At 32.8% G+C, this 10,332-nt stretch overlaps 1 long non-coding RNA gene across 1 annotated transcript; it reads left to right on the top strand.

The window, feature by feature from the left end:
* The first annotated feature begins 1,946 nt into the window (after window positions 1–1,946).
* Window positions 1,947–3,570, top strand: LOC120273422. Its single transcript, XR_005540525.1, has 2 exons — window positions 1,947–2,364; window positions 3,265–3,570. It is a non-coding gene; the product is annotated as an uncharacterized LOC120273422 (long non-coding RNA).
* The last annotated feature ends 6,762 nt before the right edge of the window (window positions 3,571–10,332 follow it).

Genomic DNA, 10,332 nt, shown 5'->3' with positions numbered 1-10,332 from the left:
TCCCCGGTCTTCGTCTTCTTCTCGACCTATGCCTGTGGGTGACTGGCAGTTCTTTTTATACACATAACCATACAATTAAAAAATAATACCTAAAATCAATCAATAGAATACAAAAAATGTAATGTAGGTATGGACAACGGGTATACCACGGCCGTTATCACTACAAGAAAAACATGTTTTTGCGACAAATATTTTTGCAACGGCTTACAATTGCACCACAAAACATTTACAAAAACTATAAACTTTTGTGACCAACACATACATCCATTGCAAAAACTATTACTCTTTGTGACCAGCACAAATATCTGTCACAAAAACTATAAGCTTTTGTGACAACAAAATATTGTCATTGCAAAAATTATAAGCTTTTGCGACAACCAAATGTTGTCATTGCAAAAACTATAAGCGTTTGTGACAACCAAATATTGTTGTCGCAAATAACTATAATTTTTTGTGAAAAATATAAGCTTTTGCGGCCATCATATAAAGTCGTTGCTAAACTATGGGCTTTTGCGAGAACCAAATGCTGGCGTCGCAAAAACTATAAGTTTTTTGTGACCAACATAGATACTCGTTGTTAAAACTATGGGCTTTTATGACAACCAAATAACATCATCGCAAAACTATAAGCTTTTGTGACTAGCTCAAATAAAATTGCAAAAACTATAATTATTTTCTACAAATATAAATACTCATCACAAAAGCTATAAACTTTTATGACCAATCTACACTCTTAACATAAAATTTATGCCATGAAAATTATTGGCTTGTTTTTTACTAATTTGCATTTTGTTGGAGTGCTTCATGCTTAAAAATGTAGTCGCAAATTAAAAATAAATAAATTCAACTTCCACAATAATATTAAGTTTTATGACATATTAAAATACTAAATTAATTTTGACTATTATTATTAAATTCATTATGAATAAAAATAAATAAATTTTGAGTTCAATGCTCAATTTTTTTTAATAGATGTTAAAATTGATTTCAATGATTTGTGAAAATAAACTCAATAAATACTAATAATGAATAAATACTAATGATGAGCAAATGATTGAGATGGGAATATTATGGCAAAAATAAATAGGCTTAAACGCACTCAACCAAAATTTCAATCCATGATTTGGGAAAACATAAACATATTAATTTATCCTATGTGAACCATCTATTTAAGTATATAGTAATCATTTTCATTTTATCCTTATTTGGAAAAATATATTAAAAAAATGTCGTTTCTCTAGAAAAATCTATAATTTATTTTTTTTTAATGGACTTTTATACCAACCCTTTCACTCATCAAAATCATTGTCATTAACTAAGTGTTAAACACGTTTGGGAGTTGTTTAGATAGAATTTCAAAAGGAAAACTTGTTTTGCCAACCAAACAATCTTATGAATTTGATTGCTTGTTATATACATTTACCAATTGAAAAAAGTAAAAATAATAAAAAGTTGGTGGTGTTATTTATTAATTATTAACATATATATAATAAAGATACATAGCCTACCATCATGGACCATTCGAAAAGCCTAAATTTGACATGATGTTTTGAAACAAGGGTTTATATAGAGATGGAATTAGTCAGCTAAAAAATTGAGACAAGTGATACTTGTAGCTTTGATTACCATGCTAATTGTATATTAATCATGGAATTCAAACCTAATATTCTATTTGTCCATGTGATAAAATCATAAAATAATGTATTCTTTTATTTTTTTAATATTTTAGTTTATTTTCAATACATCCAAATCTTTTGATATGATTAATTTTTTAGTCTTTAATATGCATGTGTTAAATTTAATTAATTAATTAATTAATTAATTAAAAAGTTAAATCTTGATAACTATGACACTCACTTTAATAAAAAAACCCATTAATTAGGTTTTATAAAACCCCATTAAAAAGCACTCACAACGGTCCCTCATTATTTCACATAAAAGTTCATTTAGGTTTTATAAAAACCTAGCAGCGCAACTTCCCCTCATCGTCTCCTTCTCTTCATCGTCTTCTCGCACAAAAAGTTCATCTCCTCATCGTCTTGTCACACTAAAAATTTGGGGGCAGTGTCTTCAACGCCGCCGCCCTAAAGCTCTTCGCGGCCCAACTTCCCCTCTCCTTCTCCCCCGTCGCAGCCACTCCCTCACCCGTAGTTCACCTATCCCCCTCCACCGCATTGTCGAGTTCTTCATCGGTCCTCATCGCTCCACCACTCTTTTCCGGCCATCTTCTTCTCTTCTCCCTTGCGTCTCGTCATCCCGTCCTCATCTCTAGGGCATAAAGAATTCAAGGAGCTTTCCAAATAGCCGAGGATTTCATCCCTCTTTCGAAGTTTGTGTCTTTGATCTTTAATTCTTCTCATCCAGGTGATGCAATCTTAGTCTCTTTCTTTAGTCTTCAATTCTCCTTTTTTCCCCCATATTTTTTTGATTTTTAATAGAATTTTCGTGGTTTTGTTTTTAATGTTTTGCGTTTGAGATTTTTTTTTGGGTCTAAATTAATGATTGTGGTGGTATGATAAGTATGGAAAGGTTGAATTTAGATTTGAAATGATATTTAAATTTTGTTGTGGATTTTTAGTTTGATGGACTTATAGGGTTTGGTTAGTATTTTCTTTTTCTTTTCAATTTTCATTTGTTATTGAATTTTTATCTACTTTTCGCTAATTTTTTTATGTTTATTCTAATAAGATAATATTCCTATATGTTTATAAAGATTTTATGCATTAATTAAAATAATATTTTTCCCATTTGACAAATAACCTAATGACTAATATTTTGGTTATTCAAACGCATATGGTATAAAATTCTAAAATTGATATGCTTTTATTTAAGGGAATCTCATAAGATAAAACTATGCTATTTGTAGCAAGAATTATTGGTTATCGACGTGGTATAGAACGTAGAGGTGCTTCTGGTTAAATAGATTTAGTCCTGGGATAGGGTCACCATCCGTTGCTATATCAATATTCAAAGAAAAAGTATGGATAGCTATCTCATTAACTGTCATACAGAAATTGCATTTTAGTCACTTCATAAAAGTCAATGAATAAGAAATAACGCATTCAATGGTGCCAATTTCAGTCTCAGATGTTGTATTAACATGTAAATTGAAATCTTAACATGTATGCGTACTTTGAAGAACTGCTTTTTATGCCAAGGGTTTCATCAGACAGTATGTGATCCTGGATATTGCCTCGGATTACTCCATAGATATCTAATGAAGTTACTAAGTGGCTTAATTTTTTCTACCTTCTTTCTATATAGGTTTTCAAAGAAAAGAAACAAACTAACAAACATGTAAGAGAGAGTTTTGTCTATGGAGCTTGTGGACAGGTGTGTCCTATTCCGCTCTTCAAGTTTATTGGTCGCTCCAGAGTAGTTTGTCTTCTCTTGTCATGACAGAAAGCATTTGAGTTTTGTCTGTGGAGCACTTGACTGCAGTGCTCATATTAGGTGTTACCTGCTTTTGTGTTTCTTGTGCTTAGCCCAACATTTTTCCTGTAAGAGATATCAGTGCGCATGGTTGGATTTGATAGTTTTATATATATCTTTCTAGATAATTAGAATGAATGTCTCTTATGTGTTTTTTCGGTGCTAATTTATTTAAATATTTTTTGTGATCTTTCACAATATTTGTTGCATTATTTTGTGCTCTTATTGGTACTGATTTATTAAAATAAATTTGGTATGTAGATATATTAGGGAGTTCGTTAAACAAAAAATCTATATTGGGGAAGTTTTATGTTTGGAATTAATTTTGTTTGTATAGCATATTAGCATGTTTGGAGAGAGCATATTTCTATCAAGGTTGATTGCTTAATATGAATCATTGGAAAGATTGAGTTATTCTATGAAATGCATGATTTTTATTAACAAAAAAAATTGATTTTTAACTGTTATATGAAAGATATCTTTTGACCTATTATTCTAAAATAATTAATGGGAAAGTGCAATGTCATTAATACACCTTTCTTGCAATACCTTTGCAAGGGTTTTTATAATAGATTTATTCATTGATTTTAAACTACTTAACCAAAATAGCTGAGGAGATGAAAGGTGTTTTTTTTGGATATTCCTAGATTCCCGGGAACAGACTTTGTATAGATATAGATATAGATATAAGTAAACGAATGATTGGAAATTGCCATTACTTAAAGAATGGGAAAGATAGATTTGTTTTTAAATATCTAAAATTAATTAGTGAGTTTTTCAAATAAATATAAGATAATGAAATTTGAATTTTTTTTTAAAATTTTTTATTTAGTTGTTTAAATGCAGAACATGCCAATTGGATTAGTTGGGTAATAGATGTTATTGTTATTGTTATTGTTATTGCAATTGATGTTATTATTATTATTATTATTATTATTTATCTTCTCATTAACCTTGAAATATGAGTTAAATAATTTTAATGTTGCCTTTGAGACTAATTATTCTGTCTTTCACATTGTCTTTTACATAACAACTGGTTTGAATATCCATATTTGTTTCCTTGTTGCAAGGACACATCGCAATTGTTAGTTGTTGATTCTTAAGCACTTCACTTGATTGAAACTTGCAGGGATTTATCATTTAAAAAGTTAGTTTGTTTAATGCCTTTTTTAATTGAAACAAACGCTACGTATTCATTGTTTAGACTTCCATATGATTCTAATTTGTGAATGATGCTAGTATAATAGTAATAAATTTGTTTAGACTTCCATATTATTCTAATTTGTAAATGTATTTCTTTATATTATTATTTTCAATGCATAAAAATTGAACCAACTAAATATGTTATATGTTAATCACACGCTAAATTTTTTTTTAATGTTTTTGAATTTTGTAGAAATCAAAATGCCTATCGATAAGTCTTGGATGAGTCTTTCTACCAGATCATGTATAGAATTTTATAATGGGGTGGAAAATTTCCTTGAGTATGCATTTCATCATGTGAAAAATGAAGACATGAATATTAATTGTCCTTGTGTGGACTGTTGCAATAGATATCGATTAACTAAAGAAGAAGTACACATCCATTTATTATATAGAGGAATCATGCGGAGTTATACTTTTTGGTATTTACATTGTGCAGAAGATAGCGGGGATGAAGATAGTGATAGAGTACCTTGTAATGAGGAATTATGTGAAATGGAAATGGAAAAAGTTGATGATATGATTGATATGATACATGACGTTTATCCCCATGTGGCAGATGGCATTGAACAAAGTAATAATGAACCTCAAGAGCCAAATGAAGATGCAAATTTTTTCAAATTATTAGATGATGCTAAACAACCTTTATTTCCTAATTGTGATAAGTATTCCAGATTGTCTTTTGTGGTGAAATTAATGCATATCATGTGCATGAATTCTTGGAGCAATAATTCGTTTGACATGTTGCTAACCTTGCTTAAGGATGCATTTCCCATGTGTAAAACAATGCCAAATTCAAACTATGAAGCAAAGAAAATGGTAAGTGATCTTGGTCTGCATTATGAGAAAATTGATGCATGCAAGAATGACTGTATTATCTACTACAAGGAACATTCAGATGCAATCTAGTGTCCAGTTTATGGTCTTTCAAGATGGAAACCAGATAAAGGTGGTTCACCCAAAGAAAAAAGAATTGTTAATAAAGTATTAATGTATTTTCCAATTACACCAAGATTACAAAGAATTTTTATGTCCTCAAAAACGGCTAAAGATATGAGATGGCATAGTAAAAAGCGTATAAATGATGGGGTCCTTCGTCACCCAGCAGATGCAGAGTTGTGGAGAAGTTTTGATAATATTTATAATGAATTTGCTTTGGAGCCTCGAAATCTAAGGCTTGGTTTAGCTACAGATGGTGTCAATCCATTTGGAAACATGAGCATTTCATATAGCATTTGGCAAGTCATTTTGTTTCCATATAATCTTTCACCATGGATATGCATGAAAGAGTCATTTTCATTTGTAACTTTACTAATACCAGGGCCTAAAAGGCTGGGACAGGACATTGATGTTTATATGAGGCCAATGATTGATGAATTGAAGGATTTGTGGGAGCTTGTGGTAGATACATATGATGCTTCAATGAAAGCAAATTTTCAAATGAAAAGGGCACTAATGTGGACTATAAATGACTTTCCTGCGTGTGGTTATGTTTCTGGTTGGAGTACTGAAGGAAAGCTAGTGATAAGTGCTTGTGCGATATGAATGCGAAGCGTTCTTTCCTTATGTTGAGCATTACTTTTCTCGGGTTTTTATACTAATATGTGTGTTTTTATGTTACTTTTATGCAAGTAGGTTTGTGAAACCAATTATGAAGGAAAGAAGCCAATGTGGATCACAATGCACCGATTTTGGAGGAAATCTTTCTAAGGTTCAAACGCGAAGACATAGGTCGGGTGTGAGATGCTAGGGTGTGTGCCAATCTCCTCATATTTGAGTTAGCACAACCATTTGGAGGGGCACAAGGATAGTCACACTCAAGCATTCTGACTTATGCACATAAAACAAGATCTCCACCAACTTATCCGTCATTAAAGAAGCAAAGCGATCCACGACATAATCATGTTCCCATTTATGTTACTTCGATGAAAAGTGGATTCAGGAGTATTTTTGGCAGAGTATTGCAGCAAATCAATGTAGCAGTTACTATTCATAGCCGGCGAAAAATGACAGTTTCAGAGAATCCACACGGGCGTGTAGAAATTACCCTCATCCGTGTGGAAATTCCACATGGGCATGTGAAGAATCCACAGGACCGTGTGGATACCCGATTCTAGCCCTATTTAAAACTGATTTCAACCCTGATTTCTTGATTCTTTTCTCCATCTTTTCCCCAACTTGAGAGAGGGTTTCGGCTAGGGTTTCGAGGGGTATTGGCTAGGGTTTTGGAGAGGTTCTACAGCTCTGACATCGCCATTCTTGAGGAAGAAGGTTGGTAGGGAAGCTTCCGTCGAGGCGTATCCTATACCGGACAAGAGAATCCTTGAACGACGAGTAGAGGACTTTCCACAAGACCATCAACATGATTCATTGCTTTTACATTTTATTTCTTTGATTGTACTTAGCTCCATGGAGAGCTAAACCCCTAGTGGGTACTTGGGTATTTGTGAACCCTAGGATGTATTTGTTTCATTGAATCTATTTATTATGCCTCAATTAATTGATGTTTTGTTGTGAGTTCCAACCTTGAATGCTTGATTGTATGAACATTTCCCCTAGAGTGACACTAGGGTTGAGAGTTCTTATTGGTAACCTTGTGAGTGAGTGACACACCACGAGCATTAGACAAAGCTAGGTTGGAGAGGGTTGAGAGGGTGAGTCGAGTTCTTTGCGGCCATAATAAAGTGAATGGTTTAAGGGATGACCCTCCGCTGGGGCTTAGTTGCGCGTGCAACGGAGTGAAGCGTTGAGGTGATCTTAGTATCTAGGGCTTAATCGTGGTTAGGGACCTTTCACTGGACCAAAGGGTTAGGTCTATAATTAGGAAGAGATTTACCACTTGGAATCCCTAGAGCTCATTGCAACTCTATTCGAGTGCGAGGTTGAGAGGTTATCTAATCTTTCCTCCGGGCCATGTATAGAGTTAAGCATAGTTGACCTTAGATTTGAGACTATGTATTTAAGGTTTTCCACGACTCACCATTGCATTGACTAGGAAGCATAATAGAGGGTTCTTGCACTTGAAACAATTGTCCTAGGCGGAGCATTATCCGAGTACCCCATCTTTATTGATTGCCTTACCTCATTCTTTACTCATTCTCTCTTACTTGTTGTTTTTACTTTTGAGAATTGAATCATTGTCACACTTATCACTGCTGATCTTTCGCATAGCTAAGAAGCGGATTAAGTGTTTTTAATCCCTACTCCCTGTGGATTCGATACCCGCTCATCCGGGATTATTACTTCGACAAACCCGTGCACTTGCGGGATATACTCAAGGGGATCTTGTCAGCTAGCATGTCCTTGTTGCAATAAAAAAACATGCTATTATCAATTAAGAAATGGATCCAAAACTTGTTATATGGGTCATCATCAATTTTTACCGATAAATCATAAATGGTGTGAAAAAACATCACAATTTGATGGTAAAAAAGAAAAGAGAGCTCCACCAAAATGGTTAAACGTTGATGATGTCCTTAATCAACTTCGTCATATGAAGAAAACAGTATTTGGGAAACCAAAGAAGAGGCAAAAGCTTCCTGGGGCAAGGAATCGAGCATAATTAGAAAAAAAATAGTATATTCTTTACTCTACCCTGTTTACATAAGCAAAAGTTGCGTCATAATTTGGATGTGATGAATATTGAGAAGAACATTTTCGACAACATTATTGGTGCACTTATGAATATTGATGCTAAAACAAAGGATACATTAAAGACATGGTTAGACTTATAAGAGATGGGTATCAGACAATCATTACATCCAAAAGAAGTTAATGGCAAAATGGTATTGCCCACTGCTTGTTATATGCTATCGAATGATGAGAAAAGAGCCTTGTGTTAGTGGTTGCAACAAATTATGTTTCCTGATGGTTACTCAGCAAATTTATCAAGATGTGTAAATGTGAAAGATGGTAAAATTTCTGGAATGAAAACACATGATTGTCATGTGTTCTTGGAGAGATTACTTCCATTAGCCATGCGGGATTTATTACCTTGTGTTGTTTGTGATGCTTTGAAAGAATTAAACATATTTTTTAAAAGTTTTGTGCTCTAAAATTTTAAAAGCAGATGATTTGGATAGGCTACAAGTGGAAATTGCATTAACACTTTGTAAATTGGAAAAATATTTTTCACCTTCATTTTTTGATATAATGGTAGATCTTCCAATTCACTTAGCTTGGGAGGCTAAAGTTGGTGGCCCCGTGAATTATCGATGGATGTATTCCGTTGAAAGGTATGTACCCACATAACTTCTCATGACTTGCATTTTTTTTAAATCAAATTCATTTAGATTTATAACTAGTACTTTTTTTGTTAGATATATTCAAAAACTTAAGAGGTATGTTAGTAACAAATCATGACCTGAGGGATCCATTCCTAAAGGATATATAGCGAAGGAATGCTTGATATTTTGTTCTTGATACTTGCATGGTATTGAAATAAAGTTTAATCGTCTAGAACGAAATTATGATGGCGATTCATTATCTAGAAATACCTCATCCTTCCAATTTTTTTGTATGCTTGGGCAACCTTTTGGAAATGCAAATATGCAAGAGTTAAGTAATGATTTACTAAATGTGGCTATTATTTACATCATCTAAAATTGTGAAGATGTTCAATCATTCTTTTGGTAATGTAACTTCATTTTTGTATCCATATTTATAATATGTTATTAATCAAATTAATTTTGAAATTTTCTATATGATTTTTATAGTGAACATAAGAACATCATATCAGAAAAAGGAGTTAGAAATATTGATGAGATTCACAAATGTGAATTCCCTTCCTGGTTTCATAAATGAGTAAGTTAATTATTTTACTGTGATATTTGTTCCCTAATTCCATAGATCAAAAATTTATTAAAATTTTAATGTACAATATACAACGCAGATTAGTGATGCATATAATGAAAATGATAAAGAAATAGATATAAATATGCTTGCTTTGGCATGGGGTCCTGAACGAAGAGTAATTTACTATGCAGGCTATAATATCAATGGTTTCGTTTCCACACAAGAGATCGAGATGAAAACAAAAAAACTCAAAATTGTAGGGTTATGGTTAAAGGAGAAGGAAATGACGGAGAGTTGTCATATTATGGAATAATATTGAACATAATTGAACTTCGTTATACAGGAGGGAACAAAGTTACATTATTTAGATGTGACTGGTATGATACTTCTCGGGAAGGTATTGGTTATTGAAAAGATCGTTATGGGATTGTTAGTGTCAACACGACACGAAAACTACATACGAATAAATCATTTGTTTTGCCGTCTAAAGTGACTTAGGTTTACTATATTAAAGGATTGAAAGATCCTACATGGGCTACTGTGAGGGAGATAAAACCAAGAAATCTCTATGAAATTCAAGAAAATGAAGAAGAGCCATATCAAGAAGAATATTGACACGACCGAATATATGTGTAAACCGCAAGTGCACGGGTGTCGAAGTAATAAATTCCAGGTGAGTGGGTATCGTATCGATAGGGAATAGTGAATAGGAACACAACGATTGATAACTAACTATGATGAGAATTAATCAATAGTATGATGAATGAGATTGATATAAAAGAGCTATAAGGAATAAGAATGAGAGGCACAATAAAATTGAGAGGAAAGGCAATCGATATAAATGGGGTACTCAGATATTTTTTCGCCTAGGACAATCGTTTCAAGTGCAGAACCAACTATTAT

The sequence above is a fragment of the Dioscorea cayenensis genome, chromosome 12 (assembly GCF_009730915.1).
Source record: "Dioscorea cayenensis subsp. rotundata cultivar TDr96_F1 chromosome 12, TDr96_F1_v2_PseudoChromosome.rev07_lg8_w22 25.fasta, whole genome shotgun sequence".
In the NCBI taxonomy this organism is placed as follows: Eukaryota; Viridiplantae; Streptophyta; class Magnoliopsida; order Dioscoreales; family Dioscoreaceae; genus Dioscorea; species Dioscorea cayenensis.
This window is presented reverse-complemented; position numbering and strand designations above follow the sequence as displayed.